The sequence below is a fragment of the Hesperophylax consimilis genome, chromosome 4 (assembly GCF_061612785.1).
Source record: "Hesperophylax consimilis isolate HC1 chromosome 4, BYU_Hcon_1.0, whole genome shotgun sequence".
Lineage (NCBI taxonomy): Eukaryota > Metazoa > Arthropoda > Insecta > Trichoptera > Limnephilidae > Hesperophylax > Hesperophylax consimilis.
In genome coordinates this window covers 34891316-34910219 of record NC_142839.1, presented here as the reverse complement: position 1 = coordinate 34910219, position 18904 = coordinate 34891316, and the positions used below count along the sequence as shown (strand labels likewise).

Below are 18904 nucleotides of genomic sequence, written 5' to 3'. Positions count from 1 at the left end.
CATCCCCCAATTGGGGATGCCATAGTCTCGCTGGCTCCAGACGGGAGCAGTTGGGACTCTTGTGAGGTATTCACTATAAAAAAATAAAAATAAAAATAAGAAATGTATGAGGATTTAGATTGAAACGAAACTTTCGCAAAAGTCAAATCAGTACACGGGTTCATAGAGTGAGGTTTTTCTAAGTCCTGTCGGCGGATGCGTTTGCCCACCTACTGCGTGGCGGGCTGGATCGATAGAGACTAGTTGAGGGATACCTTTTGACCATAAAAATCCAAAATGGCGGCAAAAGGAATAATGAAATATGGCAAATTTTGAACTTGCATCTTTTACCATCTCTCCTGATTACGCTTCGTGACTTAGTAGGGGCGGTCGGGTTCTTGGTTATAATCGGTAATTATTTAAAATGGGTAATTAATGGTGATTGAACGCGGTGGGAGCTAACAAAAAACTGTCCAATGAAGCGAAGCTAGCAGTCCACAATGGAGTACTGGTACCTACTGGCAGAAGAAGGCTGAAAGTAGACTGAATACTGTAAAAATTAAATCCCTAAGTTATATGTGCGGTAAAAGCATGTACGATGAAATGTGCGTATGCTGTGTCTATTCTACAGGTATTTTATTGGAGCCTGTTATAAGGAGGAAGCAGCATTGATCTCCGGTGCACCGTGCACCTGCATGATACTCGACGGACACGAGCGGAACATACGTTCACAGTAAAGTTGATGTTGTCTTTATGAGAATGGGTCGTTTCTCCGACTCGTTTTATCTTAAGTCGGCTCGCATGTGGAACGAGCTATCGGCATCTGGTTTTCCTCCTCCATATAATCCAGGCCTCTTTAACTCTTTGAAGTACTGTGGTTTCAAAATTCGGCCACCTTGAAAATAAATAATTATGCTAAAACGGCCATCTGTTGACAAGTTTTTTAAATGCCATGTGAGACATAGATTCTATACTATTTAGTTTCCAATAGCGATAATAGGTGGCTTTGCACGGTTTGGTTATGTGTTTGACAATTGCCAGCGAATTGTGGTTTTTTGTGATCTCCGACTTTAAAGTGAAATATAACGGTATGTATTTCGAATTTTTGTCCATTTCTTATGAATTCTAGTGCCCTTGTATTTCATTTGTTGAATTATCAATAAGAAATGTCTATAAATATAGTATTTTTTTTGTAAAATCGAAATTTTTTGGTGGTTTTGCTTTTCGACCACCGTACTTGAGGTAATTTTTTTAGTCTTACAACATGGTTATTCTGATTTTATAATTTTACAGATACACCATGCCGAAGAAAGGTCTTCGCCAAGAAGAAATCGCAGGAATACTTTTAGAAGAGATACCTTCTGATGATGACAGTTGTTATGGGTGCTCAGACAATGAGGAAGAGGATCTACAGGAGGAGCATCTAGCAAATGTCACAGTTAGCGCCTCTTCGGACGATGATGATGATGAACTACCTCTATCTTGTGTGAGGAATCAAATCCCGGCGTCTTCTTCATCTACCACACTCGATCACCCTATAGCAGGCACATCCAGCCCTTCTGGTTCACAATCACCATCTACTTTTGATGTTCATCTTTCGCGTACGCGTAACCGACCAGTATCGTCTTCTCCATCTGCCCAGTATAGTCCTAATATCTCAATGTCCGTTTTTTCATCCACCGCTGCTGTTCCAGGCACAACTGCATCTACACCTGTCATACCTGCGATTATAGTCGTGCCTAAATGGAGCCGTACGTTCAATACCGCCCTCCCTGGTGAATTCCGTGAAGAAACAGGACTACATAATGACTTTCTTACGATGGAAAATCCCACACCTTTGGAAATTTTTCTGAAATTTTGGACTCCTAGTTTGATTGAAAATATCTGCTTCCAGACCAATCTATACGCACAACAAGTCGGGAAAAATCACCAACCCACAACCGTTCAGGAAATTAAAAAATTTATTGCACTAAATTTAGTAATGGGAATTAAAAAATCCCCCAGTTATAGAGACTATTGGTCATCGTCCCCTGATTTAAACGACCCCTATATTTCAAGATTTATGACAGTCCATAGGTTTGGCTGGCTGTTGTCAAACCTTCATCTCAACGACAATTCATTGATGCCTGCTAGAGGTCAACTTAATTTCGATAAATTATATAAAATAAGGCCTTTGTTGAACTGCTTGTCAGACGCCTTTATCGAAATTACAAGCCATCACCTACTTTGGCAATTGACGAGAGCATTGTCAAATTCAAAGGCCGCAGCACATTGAAGCAATACATGCCCCAAAAACCCATTAAAAGAGGCTATAAGATCTGGATGATGTGTGCAGAAAATGGATACAACTTAAAATTTGAAATATACACAGGAAAAATTGGTGACTACGCTGAGTCTAACTTAGGGCCAAGAGTTGTCTTAAATTTTTGTCAATCTATTCAAGGTCGTAACTACACAGTTTACTTTGATAATTATTTTAATTGCTACCCCCTACAAAAACAGCTGAAAGATATGAATATTCGCTCATGTGGAACTGTCCAATCAACCAGAAAATATTTGCCTAAGATGAAGGATGATAAAAACCTAAAAAGAGGTGAATATGACTGGTACGTGAGTGATACAGGAATTTCCATGATAAAATGGAGAGATAGAAGAGCTGTACACCTCCTTTCAAACTTTCACAACCCAAAGGATGCCATGCATGTCAACCGTAAAGAGAAAACTGGTGAGATCACAAGGGTGCCATGTCCGTTGGCTCTAAATAATTATAACAACTGCATGAATTATGTGGACAAGTTTGATCAAAAGAAGGCGGTTTACTCGATAAACAGAAAGTCTAAAAAATGGTGGCATCGTTTATTTTTCCACTTTTTAGATGCAACAATTGTAAATTCTTACATTGTTTACACAGAGCTCTGCAAGTTGGGTAAGGCTGACAAAGACAATCCATTGAGGCTCAAAGATTTCAGGAGGCAAGTTTACAGAGAACTTTTGGCTGAAGAGGAGCTGAAATGCACCAAAAAGCGTGGGTCCACATCGGAGGTGGTGGAAATTAAGAGACATAAGCCTTACGTGGACCCTGAAATACGTCTGAAAAATAGCGCCCACCGGCCAGAACATACTACTTCACGTCGTTGTGCGAATTGTAGTACAAAAGACAGGCCCATACGTTCCAACTGGATATGTTGTGTTTGCAAAGTACCCCTTTGTGTAAAAAAAGATAAAAACTGTTTTGAAAATTTCCACAATTAGTCATATAAAATGGCCTTTTTTATTTCTAATAAACTTTTGATTTGAACCTAATATTTTTTTCCCATGTGTACTGTGGTATAAAATTTTGACCACCTCATTCCTGAAAAGCCTTCAGTCCAATTATTTTTTAAATATTTTTTCCTCGTTATTATAAGTTACATCAATTGATTAAAAAAAAAAAAAGGTAAAAAATAAGAAAAAAAAGTTCGTACCTCAAGGAGTTAAGTCCCGCATTAATAAATTCATTCCTTCAGCCCCTATCTTAACCCGCCTCATAACGTTATACATATAACGTATTTAAAGTGTAAAGATAGGGGCGCTTTTGTGAGAGGTGTCACATAAAAAAATTATAAATATTTTGGATAAAATTGTCTGACACCCCACCAAGCGTATTCCTCATGGATAAACAGTTTGCAGAGTGCCAGTACTCCTTCTCCACAAATTTGTGTAATTTATTATTAAAGGAGTATTTAGGCGAGTAATTCTTAGGACTGTTTTTTTTTTTAAATCAAGTGGATGGGATAAATGAAAGACAGCTTAGAAACCAATAATTTTATTTACTTATTAGATTCATAACATAATATAATAAAATTACGAAAATATTACACAATCAAATAATATAAAAATGTAATTATATAAAATAAGATACGTAAAATGAAGTGAAGAAAAATAATGTTGATCATAATTTTAAAATAACGAAAACAGTTTTGCGTAAAAATTATAGGTAATTACCAAAAAAATAAACATCTTTATGTTTAGGTTTAAGAAAAAAAAAAGAAACAAAAAACAGCAAACAATAATTAAATAGGTACCTGCGGTCGTGGTCGCCGGGTTGCTCTATTTGGTATTTTGTTTTCAAAATATTAAAATATAAGTGAAGGAATTTAAATTCTGCTGCAATTTAATTTTTTTTTGTAAATATTATTGACATAAGTATTTAACTGCTCCCAGGAGCGTTTATGTAGTTTTGGTTCTTTTTTCAAAACTTCCAAGCATTTTGCTTTGCCTGGATTTTTTTTTTAATATGTTTTCTTTGAACCATTTTTTTACAATTTTGATTTCTTCTTCTGTCCATTTCACGTGTACCTTTTTCCTTCTCTTTGATCCTTTTTTTTCTTCAATGATGTCATCGATTTCACTCGCCGTGTCAGAACTAAAGCGTAAGCGTCTCCTCGTTTCTTTACTGTCCTTTTTTTTCTACGTTTTCACTGTCATGACCTAGCCCATCTAGCCCAACTGCGTCGATTTCTAAGGTATTTCTGTCTTCAATAATTTCAGTGGTTTCTTTTTGATTGGATGACGTTTTTTCGATTGCGAGTAACTTACTCCCCACAATCCCTTTTTGCAGAGCTTGTAGAGGCAATCTATAATTTTTTGAGTGGACTGAAATATCATGTCCGAGGAAACCGGCCAGATGCTCCGTATATTGGTCGTTTTTATTGGCATGGACTTGGGACATGGTTGCTATGTGATGCCTCATTCCTGTCGCCGTCAACATTTTGGGATTCTTCAAAAGGCAAATACTTTTTATTCTGCTTAGACATTTTCCTCCATCAAATGGCTCTGCAGTTAGTGGTCTTGCAAATAAGTAAGTATTCGATGGTGGTATATTTAACTTCATTCTACAAGAAACTATTAGGTCCATATTTCGTCGCATGACTTTGGTTAATAATACAGGCACGGAACGAACTCTTTTTCCAGGTATTTGAAATATATCTAATTCGGCAATTGCATTTCTTTGTTCTTTATCTAATAAACTCAATACATCCAACGGTATTTCATCGGTTTTTCTGTTGAGGTAAAAAGCGAGTTCTGCTTCAGCCACATCACCAGACCTTTTGCGATCTAATAGTATAATGTGAACAATTGCCACCTCACACAAATTTTCATAATTAAGTATTGTAATATCTTCTTTTAACTTCTGATAATATTTTTCTTGTAGTGAATGTATTTTCACCATCACTTTTTCAATATCTTCATCCAGAGGTAGCACCTGCTCTTTGACCATTAAATTTATTTTTCTTGTTTTTTCAGCATTTGAGGACACTTCCCACTGCCAGTTTGACTCTAATAGTATTTTGAAGTTATCTAGTTTTTTCTTAATAAATTCTACGTAAGTGGTTGAAAAATCTTTTGACATTAATGATTCCGTGTATAGAATTTCAATACACCCCAAAATTGATGGACGGATTCTTGCTGGAATACTTGGTACTTTAACATGGCCTGTGCTTTCGTTAAAACCACACATTTCTTTTACCCCGTCTATAAATACTTCGTACTTTTTCGGGTCTATTATATCTTTGAACTGTTCCACAGCTGGGTCTTTTTTTCTAATAATACTCAGCAAACTTGCTAGGTCCCTCAATTTTGAGCATATACCTTTTCGGCTCCTTCGTTCTTTTTTTTTCTTTAATAGCCTCGAACCAAATTTTATTAACAGCGGATCATATTTGATCAAAAGTGATATGTCATCATTTCTCAACCTTGGCAGAATTGTATCTTGAAATTCACGCGATGCTGAAGATATGTTTGGTACAATAGATATGGACTGATTTGAAAGGACACGTCGTTTGTAGTTTTCTGGCATGTCCTCGTGTATTTTTTCAACGTCTTTTCTGCATTTCTTGCTGTGCCTATAAAATGTACAACGTTTGAACGTGCCTAAGCATGTTTTGCAAATCACGAAATTTGAAGGACTTGCTGTTTTATCCTGAATATTCCTCCTATTAGGTAGTAAATTTCCTGTCCTTTCAAAGCAAACTTTACTATTGTACACATAATTTCCACGGTTCCTTAACTCGTCAGTAATAACTTGTCTTCTTTTTTTTTTTTTTTTTGAATCGGTATCTTCTATTGATAAATATTGTATCACTTCTATCTCGTTAGAATGGTGTCTCTTTAAATGTCTTGTAAAATTGGTTACCAAATGTTCACAATAGATGCATGCATTTTTTCTGTCCCAATTTCTCTCTGTTTTTTTCCACGTTGCTTTAGAATTCTAAAAAAAAAGGGGTAATAAAATATGTACCTACTTTATAGGTATTAGGTATATTCTGATTTAATTCAGAGTAAAAACAGTAACAATTTAAACACGCCTCAGAAAGTAGTTCTAAAGCTTAAATATAGTAAAAGGGATAATACATAATAAACTAAAGAAAGTAAGTCACCTCAACTTTTGTTAAAGTAATATCAGTGTTGTTCGGTGCAGATGTTTCAGTAGCTTGATGCGGTCTCATACTTTGATACATCAGTCTTGAAGGTGATTCGAGTTCGCTGTCAGAGATGTAGTCTATCCCATCAGTCGGAGAAAGGTCATTGCGTAAGTCCTCTACTTCTTTCTCCATCGGCGTTTCAGTATATTCATATTCTCCACCACTGGGACTCTAAAAAAATCGTACAGGTTAAACAAACGAAAATATTATAATAAGGTATTTTATGAACCCCATAACTATGAAAACCCATAATTCCACATGATATCAATATTAAAATATTAACAGAAAAGTATCTCAGCAATTACCTCTGGATAGATGAACAGACCACTATTTTTTAAGTCTGATGATTGCGGACTTTCCGGAATTATAAAATTCGCTTTATTTTTTTTTGCTATTGACGAATCACTCTTATCGTTGTCATCAGAAGAGTCTTCTGTATCGTGGCATAATACGATATTTTCCAATAATTCTTTTTTAATAACTATTGGTGAAATTTCAGACATGATGGAAGAATTCGTCAAGAAAGAAGAATTTCCTGAAACAGTAAACAGATTTGTGGACTATAATATCACCACTTTTTTATTTGCTAAAACAACCCAAGAAATTATAAACCTACAAGGGAAAATAACATTATATTAAATATTTTTATTCAGCATTCATTTACAGCGCCCTTGAGGTGATTTCTCACGAAAACGGCGCTATATAAATTAGCAAAATATTATTATTCTCTAAATAAAATAGTCATTATAAATAAATTGATAATAATAGTTATTACTTAAAATAGAAACATAAGAATGCTACCTTCTAATTCCAACTCGTAATACATAATGAAAGATTCGACTTCAAATAATACATAATACGGAGTAGAAGATGCCCTCAGTGTCGCTCTTGTTTGAACACCAATCAGAATTGAAATTGCTTGAAAGGACTCTAAGCGTGTTGGAAGTTCCTGGCCATATCTGAATAGCCAGGAACTTTCAACCTTTCTCTTGCTCATCTCCTTCCTTTCCCAACGACCCCACCACCTTCAGCCTTACAACATACTCCAATTGAGGATGCCATAGTCTCACTGGCCCCTGACGGTTGTGACTTTTGTGCAGTATTATTTGCAGGTAAGTATTCAAACTGTACCAATAGCGTTATTTACGGAGATGCACTAGGTAGGTACTAAACTATGAATATAATAATCCGCTACTCGCTCGATTTGAATGAAAATAACTCACGTCTTAGGTATGCTTTGAAATTGAAATTCCCACACAATGTATAAAAGTATGTTAAAAAAAATAAGCAGGCGAAAACAAAACTAACTTTCACAAGAACCTCAAACCATTGTTGTATATTCTTATATAAAATCTCTCTTGAGCAAGTTATTCGATAGTTAAAAGATGTTTTATATTTTAATCATTAATATCAGTTTTATCCTCTAAAATTAATAATAATAATAATTGGATAATTTATAGAGCGCCGTTTTTGTGAAAAATCACGTCAAAAGGCGCTGAGTAGATAACAAAAAACTAATATTAATATAAATTATAATTTAAATTATTTTAATTACAAAACCTAAGATATAAAGTTTTAACCTTTTGCATAAAAAAATTACATATCTTAAAAAAAATTTATAAATTAAAAATCATACCTGTCTCCTCGTCTTCTTTTTTCATCATGTTGCGATTTATTAACTAACTCCCGGCGTAATGTAACGATAGGTACCTTCTACTTTCACTGTGGAAGGCCGATGTACGAGTTATGAGTAGATATCTCTGGAGAACACAGCACTTATGGAATTATAATATGACCCAGCAAAGGTGCAAAGCTTTTCAATAAACAATGAACAATCCGTTAAATACTCGGCTTTTATATTGCCAAAAATTCATTCCATTAGCCATTGATAAGGGTGACCACGATAGATTTCGGTTCGGTATTACAATGTTTTTATAAATGAAATGAGGAATTCTTATGAACAATACAGTCGGTACAATACTTGAATTACATTCAAAAGAAGTTCAGTGAGACGCATATGTTAAGAGCAAAAAAATGGAGGTTTCATATATTATTTTACATTTTAAGTTACGTTTTTTTTTTACCGGTAAACCAGTCTCCGGTGAAATTTGACTTAAGTGAAACCGGTAATCTACATTGACATGATGAACTTTGGAGTCAAATCGGTAGGTTACACACAGATGAATGTTCACACCCTTCAGCCTCACAACATACTTAATTAGGGATGCAATAGTCCTAGTGGCTGCGGGCACTCGATATTCACATACAAATCTATAACACGATCCGGTTTGGAAGTATACTACATAGAAATAATCATATGTAAAAATTTTCAGCCTCACAATTTGTCGTATTGAGGATATCATAGTTCAACTCGCTCTATTTGCACACTATTTACAAACGTCATTATTTTATTACTAATCTCTTTATTGTTAATAAAGCAACGTTTTTCAGCAAAGAGTTGTGTGGTGGTTCAACTCTTTTCTCTGATTACCTATACAAATTAATCTTAGTCAAAATAATGAGACTTGATATTTTTGATTCATATGAACTCCATAACCACTGGAGCGATTACAGAATTTAAAAAAGTATATATATTCTTGGATTGATTGACATTCCTGAGCGAACAATATCTCCGCCCACTTAAAAAAATCGTACCTCCGAATTTGAATATGGAGACATACAAAATGATGTTTATTATAACCAATGAATCCACCCATCTTTTATCGATTATATACGTTTAATTAGGATTTAAAAAAAATCATTAACTTTATAATCGCCAAAAACTTAACTTTATAATTGACGACCGGCATAGTCCAGTGGTAACGCATTGGACTGCCATTCCGAAGGTCGCGGGTTCGAACCCGGCGTGCGCAAATAAATTTTATTTGATTAATTTGTGTTATTTCACAATTAATTAATTAAAATAATATATAGTATATTTGCGGCACGTTCCAGAGTGGAAGATACTACCAGTATCGCCCTGGTGTAAGACCACCATTCAGAATTGAAACGTTGCTCCAAATGGCTTTAGCCGTGTTTAGTGACTAGATCTGAATAGCCAGGTACTTCCCCACCTTCCTCTTTCCCTTCCCCACTTACCTTCAGCCTCACAACATCCCCCAATTGGGGATGCCATAGTCTCACTGGCTCCAGACGGGAGCAGTTGGGACTCTTGTGAGGTATTCACTATAAAAAAAATCGCATAACTCTTGAAAAGAAAGTCCCGATGATTGGCATAAATCATTCAAATCGAATAAATATTATTTTTTAAATATTAATATTCTGTATAAATTATTGTCACATCTTACCGGAAATCGTTATATTTTAAAATTCTCTAAATAAAATTAAATCTTCTTATTTAAAAGAATTATCTCACATTTAATATTTTAAAACAACATGACCGGAAGTCGGCATCTTTAAGTGAAATAAGAACTAAAAAAACACCACAAGGTGGTTACAAATGCAATTATGTTTAATCAATTTTTTCGATTATATTTTATGTGAAGAATTTTTCACAGAGGCCCAATGAATATTAATGAAATACAATGAAATCACTTGCTTCATCGGTAGAGGAGACCAAAGCCAATTGAACCAATTTGACTTTAACATTTTCTACGTCTTGCATATAAAGTTTACGATAAAAATACTTATAATCAACGTCAGACAATTTAACTGCCCACCAAATTCGTATATGATTTTTTTTCAATCTCATATAAATTAAGCTACTAACTAACTAACTAACTAACCATCACGCCGTTTCCCCGCAGGGGTAGGCAGAGAGGACGGACCGCCAAACAACTCGGTCTTGGCACACACTTCTTGCCTCATTCACATTCATACATCGTCTCATACATACTCTTCTATTATTCTGACTCTTGACATGGCCCGACTCTAGTATCTGATTCACTTGATCGTGCCATGTCTTCCTCGGGCGTCCCCGACTTCTGCTACCATTCGCATTTGCATCATATATCCTCCTTACACTCCTATCTTCGCTCATTCGCTCTACATGCCCAAACCATCTAAGCGTCCCTTTCTTAATCTTACTCATTACGCTTACATCAGCCTTGCACTCTTTGCGGATCTCCACATTCCTCACACGATCAAACATGGTTTTACCACACATACGCCTCAGGGATCTCATTTCAACAGCATTCAATCTACTTTCATCCTTTCTTTGCCAGTTCCATGCCTCACTTCCATACATCAAGGTAGGTACCAGCACTCCGTTGAAGCTATATTCTCATAAACCAATTGAGTGAAATGCTGCAATGACCCCGACCCCGGGGTTAGTATTAGTTTAATTTAGTTAGGATTAGTTTAAACTTACTCTTCAAAATTTCAATTATTTTTAACGTAATACACTATATATCCTCAAGAAAATCTGTTTAATCACGAACCGTAACTACTTGATGTAATAAAAAAAGAAAAACAAATATATGTTAATATCATAGTTTGCTTTAATCTCGATAAAAACAGAAGAAGAAAAAGTTTTTTTTTATGAATGAGATAAAACTTTACCCCGAACAACGTGTAAATATATTAATTAAAATCAAAATATAAACTTCACATTAGGAAAGAGGACAACGAACAAATAATTACATTGACTAAGTGTTACGGACGGACATGCACTTGAGCAAGACTTGGGAGCTGTACTCACAGAAACTTAAAAAAAACTTGGGTTTATTTGTAGTACGGGGTCAATTATTATTATTATTATTATGTAATGAGCAGGCAGCATTCTGCTGATGCGCTCATATCTGATTTTACAACAAGTTTGACAGTAATTGAGTTGTACTGGTATAATTATCCCCCGAAAACATTAAAACGGAAACAATATAAACTACTTTTTTAAAAGAAAGACATACATTCCCGGGTTTCGAATAACCTGGCAATATTTGAAAATCTCCTACTACCACCACAGTCAGCTGAAAATGTTGCTTGTGTTGTGATGGAGGACTTAGCCAGCCCAGGAATTGAACACACTACGCCGCGCCTGGGTGGGACCCAAAGGCGATGTCAACTCGGCCACCGACCGGTCTAAAATATGACAGAGATCGCTCCAGTGGATAAGTAATAAAACGTAGTTTATAGGCAGTTTATATAAAAAAAAATTGTCTAAAGAAACAGATACATTTTTAAAACAGTAATAAATAAAGTACATTCTGGAATCGTTAATAAGTCGTTTTGAAATATTTAGCCGTGTTAAGTAATCAATAGTATCCGGAAACGCGGTGGCAAAACGTGGAATTCCATAGCCGTTTTTAATTTATTAAAAATATTTATAAAATCAAAGACAAAACAATTAAATGTATTCTAATCAGGGTGTCGTTATAACAAAAGAACGCCGGCCGGGATATATCCGCGGGCGGCCACGCAGCTGCATTATCTTAACAACGAAGTTAGGTCTGATCAAATTCACAATAAAGTATTATTTTTTAACGAAATTAGTTTAATACAGAGAATATCCAAATAAACCTTTTTTGTGTATAAAAACATATCGGCTTCTTTGTCTGGATGTGGTGTGATTTGATTTGTATTTTTTTATGTAAAATAGTACAAATTAATTTTAGTAAAATTTATTTGAGCCCGCGACCTTCGGATTGCTAGTCGATAGCCTTACCCCTCGATAACGGAGGCCGTCATTTAGGAACGTTTTAAATTATGTTTTACATTTGAAAGTAGACGTTTATTACAATTTGGGAGGAGGGTATGTGCACCGCCGCCCCGGGAACCATTTATTGGATAACCTACACTTCTGCCATAGGTCTCCCCAAGTTGTTGGATATGTTTGGTGACTTATCAGGTGTGCCCGAGTTTATGGGGTGAGGTATGTGAGGGGCTTGGCGGCGGATGCGCCTGCCTAATAACTGCGAGGTGGGCCGGATCGATTAGTCCTCTTTCAACGCATGGCCTTGCAACGCAGTAGGAGAGTTGGATTCTTATGTATATCACTCAATCACACTGAACCCCAGATTACTACCCACCCATCATACCTATTTACTTCCCAGAACCCACTCTCCTTCCTTTCCTTCAAAATTCCCCCAACACAGCATTCACAAAGATGACATAGGCCCTGAGGGTTACGATTTTCCTCAGGGCCTCCTGAGTGGATATGTTGTAAAAAATTTAAGAAATAAACAACAATCTCGCTAAACGTGGACGGTGACCTATGGTAGGGGTGTTGGTTATCTAATAAATGGTTCCCGGGGCGGCGGTACACATAATTGTAATAGTTCTCGAGGGCTCTGATGTACAGACATTATGGCTCCTGTTGATTGACGAACATATACTAAAACATCGTTGGTTGGAATCGTAGCTTGAAATGACTTTAGCCATGTTTAGTAATAAACAAATTAGAATAGATTTTTTAGCAATCATAATTTAAAATTTGTAAAATTTAATTCTCACCAATCTAATCGCCGCAATTTTAATAGGCACATATTATGGATATTACGCTTTGTTTCAACTTAATCATTACAAGAAACTTACGTCGGGAGAGATGGTAAAAGATACATTAAAATAAAATTTTATTCAATCAAAGTTCAAAATTTCTCTTATATAATGACCCAGACAAACCTCACCCTATGAACCCGAGCACCCCTGCTAAGTCACGAAACGTAGTAAATGATGTATTAAATTTACAATTTTTGTTTAATCAAGTTCAAAAGATTTTTTTAGCATGGATTTGACGTTTGCGAAAGTTCCATTTCAATATAAATACTCGTGAGGCAGTCTATCCTCTGTAAGTATAAAGTCATTTTCATAGAATATGGATGTACTAACAGGATCTAAAAAGTACGACAACGCGCGCGAAATTGGCGGTTAAGTTACAACGCATGCAAGCCGTCAAGTTTGTCAGAAATATATAGATCAACAAAATAAATCGTGTAAAATGTATATGCGACCGAAAAATGGGCGTGGCTTACAGCTAAATCTCGATGACACAAGTTGATCTGTAGGGATTTACATATGTATGCCAGCTTGGGTAATGGATCAACATATCCGGGGTGGATCAACAAATGCAAACGGATCAACAAATACCTGGCGTACCGTCGCGCGAGATCAACATAGTACGAGAGGGGATAAATATTTTTTATTTTTTTTTTTTATTATTTTAATATAGATCATAGTTACAAATACATACATTTTTTTGCAAAATATAATATTTAGGTACATAATTGGTCATGTATACCTTATCAGAAAAGAGGAGCTCTTGTGCCTGATAAGGGAGCCACGATTCTTACTTCAGTGATTCAATGTTATGTGTAAAATATAAATATAATATATCCATATATTTTTTTAATATAAGTTTTTTTTGAAAAAAAGTTTGATTTTATTGATTTGTTCTTGTTGGTTCGTAATACAGCGCAATTCGGAAGGGAGATTATTGTAGTTTTTTATGGCTTGGTAAATATAATGGTTTTGCATTTGAGTTGTTTTAAAGATTGGCGTAATAAATTGATTTCCATTTCTCATCAGTTTGTAAAATTCTTGATATTCTGTGTTATTTTTTTCTTTACACATTTTTATAATTGAAGTTTGCTTAAATATATCATCAATATTTGGTACTGGAAACATTTTAAAAAGCAATTTTGTTGGGAAAGTAGAGTTTTTTTTAAGTATTACCTTTATAATAATTTTTTGCGAGACTTTTACTGAGTTTAGGTTGTTTTTATAAGATCCTCCCCAACCTATGATTCCGTAAATAAGCAGGGAGTGGACAAGAGCATAATATACATTTTTTAGTATTTTCACATTTAAAATATTTCTTAACCTAACAAATATATATATACATTTCCTTATTCTCTTTACTAACTCCGTAATATGGCTTTTCCATTTCAAATTTTCATCGATGATCACACCAAGATATTTAATTTCAGAAGAAGAGTTGATTACAGTACAAATAGGATTAAGTAGTTTACAGTTGACATTGTCACAATTTTCATCATGGATTATGATATTTACTTTGTGTTTAGGTATTTTTTGTAGTGAAAATAATACATATGTTGTTTTTTTGGCATTAAGTGTGAGTAGTATATATATATATATATTTATCCCCTCTCGTACTATGTTGATTTCGCGCAACGGTACGCCAGGTATATGTTGATCCGTTTGCATTTGTTGATCCACTCCGGATATGTTGATCCATTACCCAAGCTGGCATACATATGCAAATCCCTACGGATCAACTTGTGTCATCGAGATTTTGCTGTAAGCCACGCCCATTTTTCGGTCGCATATACATTTTACACGATTTATTTTGTTGATCTATATATTTCATACAAACTTGACCGCTTGCATGTGTTGAAACTTGTAACCGCCAATTTCGCGCGCGTTGTGGTACTTTTTAGATTCCGTTAGGACATCCATATTCTATGAAAATGACTCTGTACTTAAAGAGGATAGACTGCCTCACGCGTATTTATATTGAAATGGAACTTTCGCAAACGTCAAATCCATGCTTAAAAAATCTTTTGAACTTGATTGAACAAAAATTTAACTTTAATGCATCATTTACTACGTTTCGTGACTTAGCAGGGGTGCCCGGGTTCATGGGGTGAGATTTGTATAAGTCATTTTATAAGAGAAATTTTGAACATTGATTGAATCAAATTTTATTTTAATGTATCTTTTACCATCTCCCCCGACGTAAGTTTCTTGTTATGATTAAGTTGAAACAAAGCGTAATATCCATAATATGTGCCTATTAAAATTGCGGCGATTAGATTGGTGAGAATTTAATTTTTCAAATTTTAAATTGAAATTGCTGAAAAATTTATTCCAATTTTATTTTAATACTCATAGCTAAAGTCATTTCAAGCACCGATTCCAACCAACGATGTTTTAGTAAATGTTCGTCAATCAACAGGAGCCATAATGTCTGTACATCAGATCCCTCGAGAATTATTACAATTATGTGTACCGCCGCCCCGGGAGCCATTTATTAGATAACCAACACCCCTACCATTAGTTACCGCCAACGATTTAGCGAGATAGTTGTTTATTTTTTGTATTTTTTTACATCGTCTCCACACAGGAGGCCCTAAGGAAAATCGTAACCCTCAAGGCCTATGTCTTCTTTGTGAATGCTGTGTTGGGGGTATTTTGAAAGAAAGGAAAGACAGTGAGTTCTGGGAAGGAAATAGGTATGGATAGGTGGGTAGTAATCTGGGGTTCAGTGTGTTCGAGTGATAAACATAAGAATCTAACTCTCCTACTGCGTTGCAAGGCGATGCGTTGAAAGAGGATTAATCGATCCGGCCCACCGCGCATTTGGTAGGCAAGCGCATCCGCGCGCCGCCAAGAACCAAACAAACCTCACCCCATAAACCCGGGAACTCCTGCTAAGTCACCAACATATCAAACTACTTGAGGTGGCTCTCGACTTGCAATCCGAAGGTCGCGGGTTCAAATAAATTTTATTAAAATTAATTTGCACTATTTTACAATTAGTGTTTGGTTACATCTGAATAGCCAGGTACTCTCCCACCTTCCTCCTCGTCATCTCCTTTGAGGTCTCCTTTGAGGATGCCATAGTCTCACTGGCTCCAGACGGGAGCGGTTAGGACTGTATGACTCTGGTGCGGTATTCACACAAGTTTTTTTTTGTAAAAAATGAAAAAAGAAATATTGACAATATTATAATCAGATATCATATTTCCTACAAAAAGCTACAGCTTGCTTCGAGAAGTTGAATAAAGTATTTTTGGCACAAACATGGCAGAAGATGAACTAACACGTGCAGTTTATAGTAATACCAACTAAAAGATAAGATAAAACACTTCAATATATTTTATTTAAATTTTGATAATTCCTTTATGCCTCATATTAGTGTTTCATAAAAAAATACAAATCATATCACACCACATCTTAACTAAAAAGCCGATATGTTTTTATACACAAAAAAGGATTCTTTGGATATTCTCTGTATGAAAACTAATTTCGTTAAAAAATAATACTGTATTGAAAATGTGATCAGACCAATATTTCGTTGTTAAGACAATGCACCTGCAGAATGGCCGGGATGTGACAACACCCTGATTAGAATACATTTAACCCATATAATAATTAAAATTTAATTGTTTTGTCTTTGATAATCAACGGCTATGGAATTCTACGTCTTGCCACCGCGTTTCCTGATACTATTGATTACTAAACACGGCGAAATATTTCAAAACGACTTATTAACGATTCCAGAATGTACTTTATTCATAATTGTTTTAAAAATTTATCTGTTTCTTTAGACAATTTTTTTTTAAAAGTGCTTAAAAAATACGTTTTATTACTTATCCACTGGAGCGATTTCTGCCATATTTTGCCAATATTGTGCAATATCTTAGTTTTACCTCTAGGTACACAATAGAGTGGGTACTCATGGAATCTAAAAATATGGGATTATTGATTAAATCTAGGTGGATTCGTTAGCTTTAAACCGCATTTAGTAGTTTATATGGTTTCTGTGTTAATGTTTTTGAGGGACGATTATACCGGTACAATTGACCCCGTATTACAACTAAACTCCAGTTTCTGAGAGTACAGCTCCCAAGTTTTATAAGCTCAAGTGCATGCCCGTCCGTAACACTTAGTCAATGTACTTATTTGTTCGTTGTCCTCTCTTTTTTAATGTGAAGTTGCTATTTTAATTTTAATGAATATATTAAAACATTGTTTGGGAATTAAATGACAAATTTGATTTCATATAATAGTATTTGTAACCACCTTGTAGCTGTTTTTTTAATTCAGCCGATTTCCGGTCTTTTTGTTTTATAATATTAAAGATGAGATAATTTTAAAAGAATTATCTTAAAAGCTATTCGAAACATTCGCAAAAATCAAAACCATAAAAAAATCATAACTTAGCAGGGGTTCACTGTTGCGTTTGCTCAGTTTTCAAATTTCTTTTGAATACTTTCAATATTTTCTTTATAGATATCGTAAAGTGGATTCCATATGGAGGTGCAGTATTCAAGTTGAGAACGAACCAGAGTGTGGTAAAGAAGAAGATATGTTTCAGGTTTTCGAAATTCACGGCTGTTTCTGATGACAAATCCTAGAATGCTCTAAGCTTTATTCACAATATTATCAATGTGCGCATCGAAGTGGAGTTTGGAATAAAAAAGTACGCCTAGATCTTATACAGTAAACGCGCTCGAGTAAATAATTACCAATACAATAATTGTGTTTGATAGCGTTGTGATTTTTAGTAAAAATTATTTGTTTACATTTATTGTAACTTAGGTAAATTTTGTTTTCATTGCAAAACGTTTCGAACCTTACTAAGTCGCTTTGTATGAGCAGACAATCGTTTAAATTCCGAACAATGGCAAATATTTTATGTCATCAGCGTACAAAAGATATAAACAATGCACGAAACATTAAGTAACAGTGTCAATAAAAAGATTAAACAACAGCGGACCCAGGATTGACCCCTGCGGTACGCCAGAAGTAACTGGTTCCCATGAAGAAGTGTGTCCTCGTAATGATACGGTTTGTTGTCTTTTTGTTAAATATGAGATAAACCAACGTTATAAGTTTCCTCTAATTCCATTGTACATAATTTTTTTAATAAGAATAAGGTGGTCAACCTTGTCGAAAGCTTTTTTGAAATCGCAATATATTGCATCTACCTGGTGGCCTCGATCCATGCTAGTAAATAAGAAATTTGAGTAAATAAGTAAATTATTCATGGTAGATTTGCCTTTTACAAACCCGTGTTGTTGTTCAGTAATTTTGGCAGCAAGCTGGGGATATATATTGTCATGGACAAGTCTTTACAATAGTTTAGGGATCGCCGAGAGAGTGGATATTGGCCTATAGTTTTCCACTCTTTGACGCGAATCACCCTTGTGGACCGGTATAATATAGGCCAACTTCCACCTATCAGGGAAAACCCCATCACTCAGGCATTTATTAAATATTATGGTAAGCGGCACACACAGTGACGACGCAGCAGATCTAAGGAAAAACGCCGGTATTCCATCGTGACCCGCACCTTTGTTTATGTCTATCGATTTTAAACTCGATTGCACTTCTCTTTCCGTTAGTTTGATTGTGTGAATGTGCGGAAGTCCAGAGTCCTGAACTTCCTCAAGTTGGTCAATGTTAATAATTGGGTCATTGATAAAGGAAGGTTCAAATGTTGACTTAAAGAATTCAGAGAACATATCACAAATTTCCTGGGCATCGTTAGATTTGCGCCCTTCGAAGGACACTGCGGCAGGGTATCCATCAGACGATTTTAATGAGGATATCTTATTGGAAGAGGTGCGGGCGGGTAGCAAGAAGTACGTTGGTGTGGCGGTGAGCATTTGCGGGGTGATATGCACGGACAGGGTCTATCCCACCCCCTTTTAATAGGTAGAAAGTGAAAATAATATATGTAGGTTCAGTTCATCAATCGCTCTAAAGTTGCGCCACAATGTATGCAATCTTAGAGGAAGAAAATGATCAAATTTTTA

At 35.3% G+C, this 18904-nt stretch overlaps 1 long non-coding RNA gene across 1 annotated transcript; it reads left to right on the top strand.

Moving 5' to 3' along the window:
- The first annotated feature begins 1022 nt into the window (after nucleotides 1–1022).
- LOC149424616 (uncharacterized) lies at nucleotides 1023–1592 on the top strand. The gene is made up of 2 exons (XR_016302122.1): nucleotides 1023–1067; nucleotides 1273–1592. It is a non-coding gene; the product is annotated as an uncharacterized LOC149424616 (long non-coding RNA).
- The last annotated feature ends 17312 nt before the right edge of the window (nucleotides 1593–18904 follow it).